At 35.6% G+C, this 17570-nt stretch overlaps 1 long non-coding RNA gene across 2 annotated transcripts in view; it reads right to left on the bottom strand.

Annotated features, from left to right (window-relative positions):
• LOC309865064 overlaps window positions 1-17570 on the bottom strand; it is a 75664-nt gene that overhangs the window by 45987 nt on the left and 12107 nt on the right. Inside the window, exons 2-3 of one of the 2 annotated variants that reach the window (XR_014311935.1) lie at window positions 8471-8610; window positions 6639-6770 (exon numbers count right to left, since the gene is read on the bottom strand). This is a non-coding gene — a long non-coding RNA (uncharacterized lncRNA). Of the gene's footprint in view, window positions 1-6638; window positions 6771-8470; window positions 8611-17570 lie in introns of those variants that run through there. The other variant, XR_014311934.1, reaches the window with a different exon arrangement.

Here is a 17570-nt window from a genome sequence, read left to right as displayed (position 1 = left end):
GTTGGCCTTTTCCATATTGGTTTGAAAAGATCTTAATAGATTAAGGACATGGATCCTCAATCTATCATATATTTCCAAATATTGTTTTCTATCAGAAATCTGTCTTTTGATTTTAAAATGTGTATGAAGCACATTTATTACTGTTTCCTTTCAGGACTTTCAGGTTTTGTCTTTGTTTGGAATGCCCCCTCCTCATACACACACACATACATAAACACACACACACACACACACACACATACACACACACACTAAAATTATACGTTTTTAAAAGTTCTTCACTTTTCTTCTAATAGTTTTATAGTTTTAATTTTTTTTAACTTTAAGTCTTTTTTTTTAAGATTTTATTTATTTATTTGACAGAGAAAGAGAGACAGGGAGAGAGGGAACACAAGCAGGGGGAGTAGAAGAGGGAGAAGCAGGCTTCCTGCTGAGAGCCTGATGTGGGTTAGGGGAGACCCTGGGATCTTGACCTGAGCCTAAGGCAGAGGCTTAACCACCAAGCCACACAGGTGCCCCAACTTTTAAATCTTTAGACTATTTAAAATGTATTTGGGTTCAAGCAGTGAAGTAAGGATACAGCTTATTTCTATGAAGAAATATATTTTTCCATTGATCTGAAATGCCACTCTTTTCAGAAACTAAATTTTCATTTATATTTTGATTTCTGGGTGCTTTATATCATTTAAGTGATGTATGTGTTTACTTAGGTGTCAATGAACAATTATGAAATTATCATATTTATAATATATTTTATATAAGGCATCATTCCTCTCTTATTGTTTGTTACTAAATTTTTTGGCACTAGAAGATTTATCTTATCTAGTTTCAAAAAATCTTCAGTATATTTGTATTGATGTTACAATAAATTTATTTTTATAGGGAAAATGTACATCTTCAAAATAATCAAGTCTTCACAACAAGAACAATGTATGTTTTTATAGTGGATTTTTCCCCAGTTTATTAAAATGTTTTTCAGACATTCCTGCCCAGGAGGAATTATATTCAACTGATTAAGAGTATAGGTTCTCAGGACGCCTGGGTGGCTCAGTTGGTTAAGCAGCTGCCTTCGGCTCAGGTTATGATCCCAGGGTCCTGGGATCGAGTCCCACATCGGGCTCCTTGCTCAGCAGGGAGTCTGCTTCTCCCTCTGCCTCTGCCTGCCATTCTGTCTGCCTGTGCTCGCTCTCTCCCCCTCTCTCTCTCTGATAAATAAAGAAAATCTTTAAAAAAAAAAGAGTATAGGTTCTCAAGTTTAAAAGATCTTAAGTAAGTAAACATTCTGTGCCCACATTTTCTCACAAGTGAAAGAGAAATAATAAACACTTGCCTCAGAGAGTTGAAATAAGAGTTAGTGAGATTCAGAGCACTTAAAATAACATCTGGCAATAGTAAGTGCTCAATAAATAATCCCTATTACTAGGTATTACACATAGCTTTTTGAGTTTTTCCTAAGTATTTAATCCTTTGTTGTAAATGGAACCTTTCCTTCCTTTTTATTTTCTAGCAGGTTGTTAGCTTGTATTAAGAAAATTGTTGGGTTGTTTTGTTGGCTCAGTCTGTTGAGCGTGTGACTCTCCGTTTTGGCTCAGGTCATGATTTCATGGGCTCTGGGGTGGAGCCCCACACCCACATGCCTCTGGGCTCCCTGCTTAGCAGGGAGTCTGCTTGGTGATTCTCTCTTTCTGTCCCTCCCCCAGACCCTGCACTCAAACTCTCTCTCTCTCAAATGAATACATATTTTTTAAAAAGAAGATTATTAATTTTGTACATCAGTTTACAAGCTGCCATCTTTATTGGTTCTTTAATTTTTTTCTATAGCTTTTCAATTGGTTCTCTTCAATTACCCAGGTATATAACTTTATCATCTGAAAACAATAATAAATGGACCTTCTCCTATACAGTTTAACTAACTCATTTCTTCCTGTTGTTTAATTGCCTTGGCTAAGACTTCTAGAACCATAATAAATAATAATAGAAATAATGTAAATGTTTTTGCCCTCAACATCAATGAGAATCTGTCTAGTGCTTCATCATATGTTTTTGCCACATTATAGAAATTTCTACTTAATTATGTAAATTAATTAATTATAAGAAAAATAAGATTTTTCTTTTTTCTACTTAATTATGTAAATTAATTAATTATAAGAAAAATTAGATTTTTCTTTTTTAGTGTACATTATAGAAATTTCTACTTAATTATGTAAATTAATTAATTATAAGAAAAATAAGATTTTTCTTTTTTAGTGTACCCCCCTTTAGAGGGGTAAAGGAGCTGCAGAGGGAGAGGGAGAGAGAGAATGTCAAACAGGCTTCACACCCAGTATAGAGTCTGACCCGGGGCTTGATACCAGGACCCTAAGATCATGACCTGAACTGATATCGAGTCAGACACTTAATCTGACCGAGCCACCCAGAAACCTCATAATAACGTGTTCTGAATGACTGTATGTTAAATTTTTTCAAATGTCTTTAACACATATAGATATGCCTATGTGTTCTTTTTTCCTGTGATCTATTAACAAAATGAATACACTAATGGATTTTCTAGTATTAAACATAATTGTATTCATACATGTAGAAGTGTATTCATATTTTGGTTAGGATTTTTCCAAAGATTTGCATAAGAATGTACTTATATTCTTAGATATGGTGAATGGCTGTTAACAAGTTCAAGTACACTAGCATTTTTAAAATCTGATACCAATATTACACTTGCTTTACAAAAATAATTTCAAAAGTTTCTTTTCTCTCTATCCTCTGAAACTATGCAAGTAATAACAGAGTTATGTATTCCTTAGAGACTACAGAATCTATGATAAAACCATCGAGTCCTATTGCTTTTGTGGTGGGGAGTGTAATGGAAAGTCTTACAATTTTTCAATTTATTTTCAGAATTATTAGATTTTTGTCCCTTCTGGTTTGAGTTTTACTGTGTTGTATTTTCTCCAGTCACAAGTCACAAGTGTGTTTTCTATAGTTGAACAAAGTAATCTCTTTAAATTATTTCGATTCTCTAGTTACCTGTGGTCATTTCCTCTTTCTCATTTCTAATTTAAAATTTGTTTCAACATGTAAGAAAAATACCTACACTTAGGTATTTTTGCTTAGATCTCATTTATTGATCTAATGACAGTTTAGGAAAAAAAAAATTGTATAGTGTTTCTCAATTTCATGTTACTTATCTGCCCAAAGAACCTAATGAAAACAGCTTTGATTTACTGGATTCTTTTTATGTGCCAAGGTCTCCAAAGCAGATTTCGCATGTATTATCTCTTTTAATCCTCACAATAGAAACTGTTTCCTCTACTTTCCAGATGGAGAAATTGAAGCCCAGAGGGATCAAGTGAGTTTTCCAGTGACAAGGAACAGAGAAGCATGTTTCAAACATTGGTGGTCCGACTCCCAAACACATACTGTGAAGCCTTCTACTATACCACCTTCTTATCTACCATATTAGTTCTGCAAGTGAACTTAAAATACACCAGTACTAATATCACGGTTCAGAAAATTCTCTAGAGAAACAATTTTTGTCTCCATAGCAGGCCACGGTAAATTTTCATAATATCAAGTCATGAGAAAAGGCATGAAAGACACTACTGCTTTGTACATATTTGAAACATCACATTGGTATATGTGCCACACTCAAATCTACCTCCCACCAAGAACTAGTATTGGTCTCTATTTTAAAGGCAATGAAAAGCCAAGGGTTTGAAACAAAGAACTGAATTGATTAGATTTGTGCATCCAACGATCACTCTGGCTGTATCATGACATGTCAGGAGACCACTTGGAACAAATCCAGTTTGGTTATCAAGGTGAGTGGTGGCAGTAGCTTGAATACCAATGTTGACTGGGAAGATGGGAGAAATGGATAGATGCCATCAATTTTTAGGAGGTAGAATCAACAGAACTTGATGATGGATTATCTTATATGGAAGATGAGAGAGAAAGAGGTGTCAAGAACCAGTCCTGTGTTTCTGTTTGCTGTTGATGCTGTTCCCAAGGAATGAGGCTTGCTTTCTCTGAATCTGTGGCTTAGAAACAAAGGTACTCCAGGAACAAAAGTATGTCAATTTTGAGACTCATGAAAGTATGAACATAATAAGTTAATATATATATCTAATACAATTAAATAGGTATCACATGTTTTGCTAAGACACCACACTATGTCCTTAAAATACTTCGAGCAATTATAAAAAGATGAGTCCCCAAGAACCTATGTCAGAGAAAATATCACTTCATCTGACAAGTAAATGCATTCAGAAGTTTCTGTATGAAGAATATTATCAGAAACAGGTCATTAAGGGGGCACCTGGGTAGCTCAGTCAGTTAAGCATCTGCCTTTTGATTTTTGCTCGAATCATGATCTTAGGGTTATGAGATCAAACCCCCTGTCAGGCTCTGCACTCAGTGTGGAGCCTGCTTAAGAGTCTCTCTCTCTCCCTCTCGTCTGTCCCTCCTCTGCTCATTCTCTCTCTCTCAAGAAAGAAAGAAAGGAGACAGGAAGGAAGGAAGGAAGGAAGGAAGGAAGGAAGGAAGGAAGGAAGGAAGGAAGGAAGGGGAGGGAATGAAAGGAAAGGAAAGGAAAGGAAAGGAAAGGAAAGGAAAGGAAAGGAAAGGAAAAGAAAAGAAAGAAGGAAGGAAGGGAGAGAAAGAAACAAGAAAAGAAAAGGAAAGGAAAGGAAAGAAATCATTGGGAAACAGTATGAGGCCGTGGAAAAGAATCAATCAAAAAAAGATGGGTTCTATCAACTTCTTCCTGCTTCTTGAATGAGTGAACTTAGCCAGAAAATCACAGTATTAGTCTTATGTCTATAAAGAGAGACAATAATATCCACCCAGAAACAATATTGGAAGATTAATTGTGATGACATATGTCAAGCACTCAGCCCATGTGGCATAAATATTTTTCTAGGGATCAGCGATTTTCCAAATTACCATATTTGCTCTTAATAAATGAGTAATTCCTGAGAGCAAACCAGCCAGTCCTTCACACCTTGGTGCAAACTATTTACTGCCTTTTAAATAAAAAGTATATTTTTGGAAGCTAATATTGTTGAGATGAGTTTGTAATCTTGTAATTTCTTAATATCTAATACAGAAAAGTTAATAAAATGAGTATATAAACTTTTACTTATATGAAATTGCCAAATGTTTTGAAGAAATGTAAAACATAATTTTGTCACAGTGGAATTTGGTCTTTTGAAAGGCACAGGACACAGATTTTTCAAATATATTCCTTTGCTTTTAACTACTTTAAATGTTACATGGCAGATAGGTGATCTTACATTTGTATAACAAAGCTTAGTAGTTCCCTCAAAATTATAATAACGATAAAGATGTAATTCTGTTATTAAAAAAAAATCTTGAGAACTGCTCAAGTACTTTGATCATCTTGAAATTAGTGTTTTAGTCACTGTTTATTCAAATACATCAATTAATACCATGGGCTTTATTTTATTATACAGAGATTTTTGTAGTGAGTGGGTTTGCTCAGACACATAGGATTAGAACTGATAGCTTACAATTCACTAAAAGTTCACATTTCACACATTATAATGATTATAATGATTAGTTTCTCTAGAAATTTTAAGATGCAATCTAAATGATCAGAGAAATAATGTGTTTTACCTAGAGAAAATGGAAGAGAAAGGAACCTTCTTCACTTGGAGCATTCAAGAAACACAAAATAGAGTATGTCAAGTAAGAGTTAATACTTACTGAGACTTAGGGTGTGTGTGTGTGTGTGTGTGTGTGTGTGTGTGTGTGTGTGTGTGTGATATAACACTCCATCTTCATAACAATCCTGTAAAGCTAAAAGGGGTTGATCACGCCCAAGCTCTCCCAGAGTCATCGAGAAGCAAAAGGCGGATGACCCATTCATCTGGCTCCAAACAGGACTGTGTTCTTCTGTCCTCACAGGTACCCATTTCTCTCCAGTGGTCAGTTCACTGGAAGAAAATAAGGGCCACAGGAAATTAAAGATCTTTTTTTTTAATATCTATTCTGCAGTCAAAAAAAAACTCGTTTTTTTTATTTGAAGCACAAATTTAAATTTATAAAAGAATTTGTTGGAGAAATGTTTGAATTTCAAATGTGGGTGAAATGGAAGGAGGAAAAAAAAAGCCCATCCAACATTGGCATCTGCTGACTTGCAGTTTTACAAGTATGGCCCACTACCTCAAACCAGGTCCTGTGGTGAACTAAGCATGTTGAATTCCAGCTTCATGAGTCAGATGGAGATGAAGATGTTCAAGAGACAGGCGAGTGAGAAAGTCAACAGGGCCCTTGTCTGTTACTTGACATGTGGAAAGTCCTAATAAACATTTGCTAAATGGTGAAAGGAGACTGTGAGATGGACAATAGTCATGGGTTGTTAAGCATATTTATAACATTATTTGATATATTTAAGGAGAGTCCTGCTTGGGCAGAAATCATCCCTATTGTTTGTACTTTGATATTGTTAGTTTATTAAGTTTATTAATTTTATAGTATTATTAAAACAAACATGATTATACAATAATAAATAATAAACCTATATATAATAAATAAATGAAAAACCTACGAATTAACCAAAATTTTCAGGGGCACCTGGGTGGCACAGTTGGTTAAGCATCCAACTCTTGCTTTCAGCTCAGATCACGATCTCTGGGTTGTGAGATTGAGCCCTGTATTGGGCTCCTTGCTCACTGCAGAGTCTTTGCTTGAGATTCTCTCTCCTCCCTGTGCCCCTCATGGTTGTGCTCTCTCTCTTTCTCTCACTCTCTCTAGAGTAAATAAATTTAAAAAAAAAAAAAGACATTAAAAGACAACAAAGGTTGGCAAGGATATGGAGAAAGGAGAACTCTTTTACACTGTTGGTGGGAAAGCAAGCTGGTGCAGGCACTCTGAGAAACAGCATAGAGTTTCCTCAAAACATTAAAAATAGAGCTACTCCACAACCCAGTAATTCCAGTACTGGATATTTACCCCAAAGATACAGATGTAGTGAAAAGAAGGTTCGCACGCACACCAATGCTCATAGAAGCAATGCCCACAATAGCCAAACAGTCAAAGGAACTGAGATATCCTTCAAAGGATGAATGGATTTAAAAAATGTGATTTATATATACAACGGAATATTGCTCAGTCATCAGAAAGGATGAAGAGCTACCGTTTTCATCGATATGGATGGAACTGAAGGGGATTATGCTAAATGAAATAAGTCAATCAGAGAAAGAAGACAATTATCATATGGTTTCACTCACATGTGGAATATAAGGAATAGCATAGAGGACCACAGGGGAAGGGAGGGAAAACTGCGTGGGAAGAAATCAGGGAAGGAGACAAACCATGAGAGATTCTCAACTCTGGGAAGCAAACTGAGGGCTACAGAGGGGAGAAGGGTGAGAGGACGGGGTAACTGGCTAATGGGTATTAAGGACAGCATGTGATGTCATGAGCACTGGGTATTATATCAACTAATGAATCTTGAACACTACATCAGAATCTAGTGATGTACTATATGTGGATTAACTGAACATTACAAAAGAAAAAAGACCAGTCAGGAGACTTAAAACAAAGAGAGGTATGTTAAGTTAGGCAGCTTTGAGTAAGTAGATAAGATGGTTGTGTGCAGGTGTGTATATGTGTGTGCTTGGTGATGGACTGCCAGTACATTTATTGCTTCTAGCCATTAATCTTTTTGTTCTATTAATATCAGTTGAAAAATATAATTTGTGTTTATAATTAGCGGAAAAACTTTTAACTAAATGTTATGCTGAATAGTACATTTAAAAAAGGGGGAATAAATAAGAAGAGCAGCAGCAGAACCTTAGAGAGAACCCACATTTAGGTGACTTGTGAAGGAGACACAGTGAAAATAAAACAGGTGATCGAAGATAATGTGAAGAGAGAATAAAGTCTAGTAGATTGAGAAAATTTTAAATATATATATATATATATGATATATATGTATGTGTGTGTGTGTGTGTGTGTATGTTTCATCAATGATTAAACTATGGTTCAGTAATACCATAGAGTACTACATAATCATTGCAATGAAGTGGATCTATGTTTGTTACCATGGAAAGATTTCCAAGCCATTTTGTTAAATTTACAAGTCAATAGATAGATAGATAGGTAAATACTATACATATATCTGTCTATTATCTAGGCTATATTAAATATATAATACATACAAAAAATATATGATCCAAATTTATGAGGAAAATAATCATTACATAATATATATTCATATATTCTTCACATATACCCATGTACACATCTACATACAGGCATACCTCAGAGATACTGAAGGTTTGGTTCCAGACCACTGCAATGAAATGATTATCACAATAAAATAAGTTGAATTAAATTTTTGATTTCCCAGTGCCTACAGAAGTGATGTTTATGCTTTATTATAGTCTCTTAAGTGTGCAATAGCATTATGTCTAAAAAAAACCCCACATAACTTAATTAAAATTACCTTATTGATGAAAAATGCTAACCATCACTGGAGCTTTCAGCAAGTCAGTCTTTTTCTGATGGAGGGCCTTGCCTCAATATTGGTGGTTTCTGATGGATCAGGGTGGTGGTTGAAGGAGGTTGGAGGGGCTATGTCAGCTTCTTAAAATAAGACAACAATGAGGTTTGCTGCATTAACTGACTCCTTTCATGAACAATTTTTCTGTAGCATGCGATGCTGTTTGATAGCCTCGTACCCACAATAGAACTTCTTTCAAAATTGAAGTCAATCATCTCAAACTCTGCCCCTGCTTTATCAGCAAGTATATGTCATAGTCTAAAGTCTATTTTTGTTGTTTCAATAATCTTCACTATGGAAGGAATTCACTAGGAATAGATTCCATCTCAAGAGACCACCTTTTTTGCTCATCCATAAGCAGCTCCTCATCCGTTCAGGTTTGATAATGAAATTGCAGCAATGGGAGACCCATCTTCAGGCTCCACTGCTAATTCTAGCTCTCCTGCTGTCCACTATAGCTTTGGTTACTCCATCCACTAAAGTTCTGAACCCTCACAGTCATCCATGGGAGTTGAAATCAACTTCTTTTTTTAATTCTTCTTTATTTCTTTAATTTAATTTTTTTTTTCAGTGTTCCAAGATTCATTGTTTATGCGCCACATCCAGGGCTCTGTGTAATACTTGCGCTCCACAATACCCACCACCAGGTTCACCCAATCAACTTCTTCCAAACTCCTTTCAAACTCCATTGTTTTTATCATCAGAAATTGATGACGACCTTAAAAGAGCAAGTTCAGAATACCGGTAAGGAAAGAATCCTGATTACAAAGAAAGAAGAAGTGAAAGCGAAGGTCACACATATGACCTGCTCAAGGCATGTGTGTTTGTTCATTTGTTTTAAAGAATTCAGTTATTTATTTGAGAGAAAGAGAGATAGGGAGAGAGAGCACAAGCAAGGGGGAGAGGGAGAAGGAGGCTCCCCACTGAACAGGAAGTTGGACATAAGGTTCAAACCCAGGGGCACCTGGGTGGCTCAGTGGGTTAAGCCGCTGCCTTCAGCTCAGGTCATGATCTCAGGGTCCTGGGATCGAGTCTTGCATCGGGCTCTCTGCTCAGCAAAGAGCCTGCTTCCTCCTCTCTCTCTCTGCCTGCCTCTCCATCTACTTGTGATTTCTCTCTGTCAAATAAATAAATAAAATCTTAAAAAAAAAAAAAAAAAAAAGAAGGTTCAAACCCAGGACCCTGGGATCATGACCTGAGTTGAAGGCAGACACTTAACTACCTGAACCACCCAGGTGCCATGACCTGCTCAAGGTTTTTATCTTTACCTCAGGGAAGACTAAGAGAGCGGGTAATCAGAGTTTTTCAGGGTTAAATCTGTGTGGTATGAACCTATCAGAGTCATTGTGTTGCCCTGAGCTCTTTCACTGGAGTTGTGGGAAAACAGCATTCCCCCCTCTTCTGCTTAGATAATACATGGGAGTAAGTACATTCAAACTTTCAGGCAAAGATTCTAATTCCATTTGGAGCTTGACACAGAAGTCAGCCCCTCAGGAGGCAGAGGAGAAATGTGGACTGAGTTCTAATGATGAATTTAAGTGCTAACCCTGGAAGTACTGACCCAACTACATCCTTGGACTTTTCACCTATAAGAGCCAATAAATTTCCCTTTGCTTATATCATAATAGGTCTTCTGTCACTTGAGGCAGAACCCATCCAAAAGGCCCATTTTTATTGGAACTATATCTAAAAATGTAAGAAAAAATACCTTAAAGTGAATTTCACAGATTAACAAAAATATTTGGCATGCCCATTAATTTCAGCATTTGTCCTATAGCTCTTAAGAGCCCAGCTAGCTAACCAACACTGAAATAACATTGAGCGTTTTGAATTTCACCTCCTCTCCTTTCCTTTCCCTCCTCTCTAATGGAGGTGCTTAATGAGTAGTGAAAAGTCCCAAAAGGTGAACAAGGAACAGAACTGGATAATCAATCCCAAAGGCAGTGAACCCCAGAGATACTCAGTCTGTAAAAAATTGTTTGGCCTCACTAAAGTTACCACTTTGAACAGGTAGTCCTTCCTGGCATTCTGCTGGAGATGGGACAACAGATTTTCTTTTGAAGGTTAACATCTGAAATATTTACTACTATCAAAGAAGAACTTTATTAGAAATAAAAATCTATTTCCATATCATTTGAGAGGACATGATAAATTAATGACTTCACAAATCATGTGAGTTGTGTCAAGCTTGTTTCCTGGTTTATATCACAGAAGGATATAATTATATAATATTTAATCCACACATAAAGACATTTATACAATACATATGTAAGTTAGGAACATACTATTAAAAACCACTGTTATAGACAGAATGCTTATTTTTACCCCCAGATTCATATGTTGAAAGCTAATCCCCAATGTCATGGTATTTGGAGGCAAAGTGTTTGGGTGGAGACCAGATCATGAGGGCAGAACTCTCACGAATGGGATTAGTGGCCTCATAATGAAGACTCTACAGAACTCCTTAGCTCTCTTACCAGGTGAGGACACAGGGAAAAGACAGAATCAGGAAGCAGACCCTCACCAGACACATGAAGGCTAATACCTAGAATACTACTTAATACACCAGTGAATCTATTTTTGTGCTCCCTCAGAAACCCTTCTACTACCCTTAGATAAAATCACTAATCTGAGTTTCGTGTTTGTATATAGCTTCATATATATATTATATATTTATATAAACAGTTACAGTGAGTCTTTTGTGGCCTGATTTTTCATCGAACATTTTGTTCCGTGATTAACCCATAATGTTGAGTGTAATTGTAGTTTGTGTAATTTTCCCTGATGTGTAATTTTAAGCCTTTGTTTTCTGTCTTATATTGTTACTCTTTTTTTTTCTCTTTCCTCATATCTACTGTAACCTGGGGGACTAGAGCTGGGAAAAATATATCTCAGCCAATGTCTGTATAAAGAGATCATGTTAGGAGCATAGTTTCTCTCTCAGGAGTTATTGATGCATATTTTTAAAAATTCTCTCTTAACAACCTTCCCAGAACAAACTGCAGTGTTATTTCCATAAGAACTCTAAATAGAAATTATGAGAGACTAGTCATCATATTCCATTACAGTTTTTAGAAGTGAAGAGAAAGTACTTATCTCACTGTCTTTCTTTAAAACACTTAGCATATAGTTGCAAATACTAAAGTATTAATACTAAATTATTACTAAAGTCAAAGCTCTGTCCTTTAGCTGACTCTGTGTTTCCATATTGTGCCAAATACCTGGTTAAAAATTAAAATGCAAGACTATCACTCACCAATTAAAAGGAAGAAAATACTAATATACTATAACATGCATGAGCCTTAAAAATGTTATGCTAAGTAAAAAAGGGAAAATGCAAAGAAAGAATCATTATTTTCTGAATTATGTCATTTATAAATTATATAATGTGTCTAGAAAAGGCAAATTTACACACACAGAAAGCAGATCAATGACCACATAGGACCAGGAGCAAGAGTGAAAATAAACTACAAATGAGCAAGTGGGATCGTTTTGGAATAATGGGAATGGTCTAAAATTGGATTGTAGTGATAATTGCACAACTCCATACATTTACTAAAATCATTGAATTATAAAGGTGAATTTTATTTATTTATTTTAATTTTTTTTGATCAACATGTAATGTATTATTTGTTTCAGGGGTACAGGTCTGTGATTCATCAGTCCTATACAATTCACAGCACTCACCATAGCACATAACTCCCCAATGTTCATGGGTGAATTTTATTTAAATAATACTTCAGTAATTGAATACTCCAAAATATACTCCAAAAGCAATTTTAAAATAAACTCCAAAAAAATTAAATACTCCAAATCATACTCCAAAAATTAAAATTCTATCATAGTGCCTTCAAAATTCTAAATCTGATTCTTTCATTGTGTGTGTTTGACTTACTTAACACAATCGTAAGTTGTTGAGCTTTTGAAGAAACAGCTTCAGTCAGCTAAATTTTAACATTTACGTGGAAATTTAATGAGCCCATTTAAAAGTAAAACTGAAATGTGAGAGATAGGCATCTTGGGAAGACCTGCCCATGGAGATGGCATGTCACCAAGAATGAGTTGGATTACTTGGCTAAGGGGCCTAGAACATGACATTGGAAAGACAATCACTGCTCCGTATGGAGTAGAGAAATCTTAAAACAGCAGCAGATTTCCCAAGGGATCCTATGTCATGAAGAGGAAGGATTACAGGAAACTTCTACTAACACTTTATTTTCCTTCCCCGAGCTCCGGGAGAGGTTTCAGTAACTCTGTGGACAGGTCAATAGCTACTTACCCTATAGAGTTACCCACAGCCCTCATGATAACTTACACCTCACCTACTCTTTTTAAACCCTCTCTTCTTTTGTCAAAGGCATTTAAGGTTTTTTGTTTGTTTGTTTGTTTCCATTAGTTTGCAACTCTCAGCTAAGCTTGTTTTGTGATGTGGTAGTTGTTAACTAGAGAACATCACGCACCAAACATGCCTTCAAAGGAAAGCAACTTAGAAAAGCCAAAAATAAAAGCATAATTTTGCCAAACTGATCCCCCTCTTTTGGATATAATTTTAAATAAAACAGAGCATTTTTACCTGAATATGGATGAAACCCAAAACTAAAGATAAGAAATATAAGAAAGCTGGGGTGCCTGAGTGGCTCAGTGGGTTAAGCCTCTGCCTTCAGCTCAGGTCATGATCTCAGGGTTCTGGGATGGAGCCCTGTATTGGGGGGATCCTGCTTCCCCCGCTTTCTCTGCCTGCCTCTCTGCCTACTTATGATCTCTGCCTGTCAAATAAATAAGTAAAATCTTAAAAAAAAAAAAAAAAGAAGAAACATAAGAAAGCTAAAATATTTAAAAATGTGTTTTAATTCTCTAGGTGTATTATCATCATAGGTGTTTATATTTGTTGAACAGAGAAGAAAGGCAATAGTTTAGATCATGTAAGCTCTTCCCCAGAATACTAGTTTTATCAGTTATCTTTATTTTTCAGGAGGGGGAAAAAAACAATGGGCACTGGGTTGTCCTAATGTTGAAAATTCCCCTAATTGTTTTCTATAGAGAGAAAAAATGTAAGTGAAGTGTGTTGGTGTAGACTCTAGCATTCCAGAAACAAGCAGTCAAAGAAAAGGCAACATCTCTCTCAATATTTTGCCTGTAAAGGAAATTGTAGGATGACGGAGTGTGAAGCCATCACAAAGAAGATCGGTCCAGGTATTTGGTTTCTCAATTGAAATGAGTTTCTATGGCACTCTGAATAATTAAAAAAAAAAAAAAAAAGAGTCAAACATTTGCTTTAAAAATACATGAGTATTCAGGGATGTAAGAAAGAATGTTTTATTCCTATATTTTCTATAGGTAAAAGTTAAAAAAAACATGTATGGAACCTTAAGATAACATTTTCTTTTAGCTATTTTCACATGGTATGTGTCAATAAGACTTCTAGTGCCAAAACTGATGACTAATACAACATGAGTTGTTTTTATAGACGTTTTATTTTTTAAATAAAAGAACACAATGCAACCAAACATCACTAAGTAATTTAGTGATGATAATACACCTAGAGAATGTCTGAAGAAGGTCACGTGTTAGTATTTCTCCCAACAATTTAGTGGTTTTTTGTTAGTATAAGTTGCTGTTCAGGATCTAAGTCAGTTCTCCTATCTCACCAAAGATCCAAATATAGAAAGAAAATTGAGGGGAAAAAGTGTTTGCTTGTCATCTCTACCCTATTCTTCAACCCACTAAGGTCACGTGTTGAAATTATGTTTCCCAAAAGAGTGAAAAGCATTAAAGTATATATTCGTATAAATCAGACAGCTCATTGTGTGATGTCCCATGCTCTGCCTAGACCCCAGAAGGCATTCCATAATGTCTATGAACCTGCAGTGCAAGTCAAGGACTTTGTCCTGACAATACCTTGCAAAGAAAGAAGAGAAATATGCTTTTATTTCCATGCTAAAGTTGAAATCAATCCCAAAGTTCACTGAGACTAGAATTTGATGAAAACCATTATATTAAATAATAATCTCAACCAATTATCATAAATCTCATAATTAAAGGTAAACGCCAGAAGCTTCTGGTCTTTTGCTTTCAGAAGACCTTTAAATTAATGTTTTGCAAATCTGTATTTTAACAGTGGCATCTTCAATTCAAACACACCCTTCTCTCATTTGTAACTGTGTTTGTATTTGATTTATGTATCTTCAATTTTATGATCAATGGCTCTTTATAAATAGCAGTCATTTATTCTTTTTTTTTTAAGATTTTTTTATTTATTTGACAGACAGAGATCACAAGTAGGCAGAGAGGCAGGCAGAGAGGGAGAGGGAAGCAGGCTCCCTGCTGAGCAGAGAGCCCGATGTGGGGCTCGATCCCAGGAGCCTGAGATCATGACCTGAGACGACGGCAGAAGCTTTAACCCACTGACCTACCCAGGCACTGAGCAGTCATTCATTCTTTTCTTAATTTGTATTTGTCAGTGTTAAGAAGAAAATGTTGTGGGATGCCTGAGTGGCTCAGGAGGTTAAGCATCTGCCTTTGGCTCAGGTCATGATCCCAGAGTCCTGGCTTGAGCCTCACATGGGGCTCAGCAGGGAGTCTGATTCTCCCTCTCCCTGCCCCTCCACCCTTCTTGTGCTCTCTCATGCTCTCATTCTCTCTCTCAAATAAATAAAATCTTTATAAAAAAATTTTAAAAAGAAAAAAATATTGTGCACTCCCAAGATTTGCTACATCATGGAAAAGAAGAGAAATTCAGTTAGCTGCCTTGGTTTAGTGGTGAGCTACGTTCTGTGAGCAGAGAGGAGGTTCTGTGAGCACTTGAGCTGGGCAGAACAGCTGGCTGGATTGGATGGAGGTCCTCACTGGCTCCAGCTTCCACCCGAATGGCCAAACAACACAGATCCTTACCTGTGCCCAGAATAACTTTTCATTGGTTGCACCATATTCATATCATCTTTTAAATTAAGATTTTTTAATCAAAGTAAGAGATCATATCCTGACCTTTCAATGTAGAAGTAATAACACAACTGAAAGAACACAAAGGAAAAAAAAAAAAGAGAGAGAGAAAGAAACCTATTTCATCAGGCTCCTTCCACTATGAAAAAAAGATTATCGTAAACAAGAAAACAAACAAACAAAAAAACCTACCAAATTTACATACTGTATCTATTGTTTCGGAAATCTATGAGACTTTGATTCAATGGCTAAAAGTTCACAAGGAAGGAGGATGGGTACCATATTTATTCTAAGATTATCCAGCATCAGAGACTAACTTTTTTATAACTTATTTTATTTAAGTTCAATTAGTTAACATATAGTGTTTCATTAGTCTCAGATGTAGAGTCTAATAAATTCTCATTTGCTTATAATACCCAGTGCTCATTACATCGCATGCCCTCCTTAATGTCTATCAGCTAGTTAGCCCTCGTCTCACCCACCACCCCTCCAGCAACACTCAGTTTGTTTCCTATAGTTAAGGTCTCTTATGGTTTTTCTCCCTCTCTGATATCATCTTATTTTATTTTTCCTTCCCTTCCTCTATATTCCTTTTTTTGTTTATTAAATTCCCCATATAAGTGAAACTATATGATAATTGTTTTTCTCTGATTGATTTATTTCACTTAGCATAATACCGTCTAGTTCCATCCGTCTTAAATGGCAAGATTTCATTTTTTGATAACTGTATAATATTCCATTGTAGATATCGATACCACATCTTCTTTACCCATTCATCTGTTGATGGACATCTGGACTCTTTCCATAATTAGGCTACTGTAGACATTGCTGCAAAACTATGAGCACTTTTTAAAGAAAGGGAACTTAAGAGAGAGCTAAGAATGCAAAATAATTGGACTCAAGTAATTACTTAGTAGAGATAAAAAACTCAAAGGTGAAACACTGAGGCGTTTCATGCTCTTCTTAATATAACTATAGACTAATTTTCAAAATTTCTTCTTAAAGGTAAAATAATGAAAAATACATGCTATAAGTGGTTAAGTTCTTAGATAATTTTTAAGACTTGAATTTTTAAAACTTTTAATACTTGAAATGTATATGAATATAAATACATATATAAAAATTGAAATAATAAAGTATGTATTTGAGTAACATTAAAATAAAAGCTTCATGATTTTATTACCTATCTCCATTTAATGGGAAATCAGGTATCAATATAATATTAGAAAGATATGATTATTTTCCTTCTGTTCTATAAGTTTAAAATTTTATAAAAAGTGTTATTCTAAAAATTGTTTTTGTATGTTTGGTTTATTGATTGGTGGATCCCCCCCATCACTAGAGGTAAAGTTTGGCTGCATTTTTTCATATATATAAGAATCCAATGTAACTAAATTTCTTTAAGATGCAAATAAATGACTAAATATATTCTTTTATTCGCCCTGATTTTTTCAGTCCATGGGGACCCAACTTGAGATCCTTGGTCATGGTTGTGTGTAGTGTAAATCACAAAATGGAGACTTCTAGTAGGTTGAAGTACCTCCCCAAAATTCATGTCCACCCAGAACCTCAGAATGTGATCTTATCCAGATATAGAATCTTTGCAGATATAATTAAGATAAGAATCAAGATGAGATCATATTGGACTCAAGTGTGCCTTAAATTTAATGAGAGTATGATTATAAAAGATAGAAAAAGATGCAGGAACACAGAGAAAAGTCCCTGTGATGATAAAGATGGAGAGCAAAGATAGGTGGCCACAAGCAAGGGAACACGTGGGGCCACCAGAAGCTGGAAGAGGCAAGGAAAAATACTTCTCTAGAGCTTTCAGTAGGAACATGGCCTTGTGAACATCTTGAATTTTAGCTTCTGGACTCCAGAAACCTGAGAGAATAAATTTCTGTTGTTTTAAGTCACTCAGTTTTTGGTCATTGGTTTTAGCTGCCCCAGGAAATGAAGACAATTCTTGTACTTCAAAATTTCTTCATTTGTTTGTCAGTCAGTCATGAATACCAAAGATAAGTGCTATTCAAGATATTGGCCCTTTTCTGTGAGAATGAACTTGGAGGCCAGGATCCCAGGATGGGATCATTTTAGCTGTAGG

Source organism: Mustela nivalis (assembly GCF_964662115.1).
Source record: "Mustela nivalis genome assembly, chromosome: 5".
NCBI lineage: Eukaryota > Metazoa > Chordata > Mammalia > Carnivora > Mustelidae > Mustela > Mustela nivalis.
This window is presented reverse-complemented; position numbering and strand designations above follow the sequence as displayed.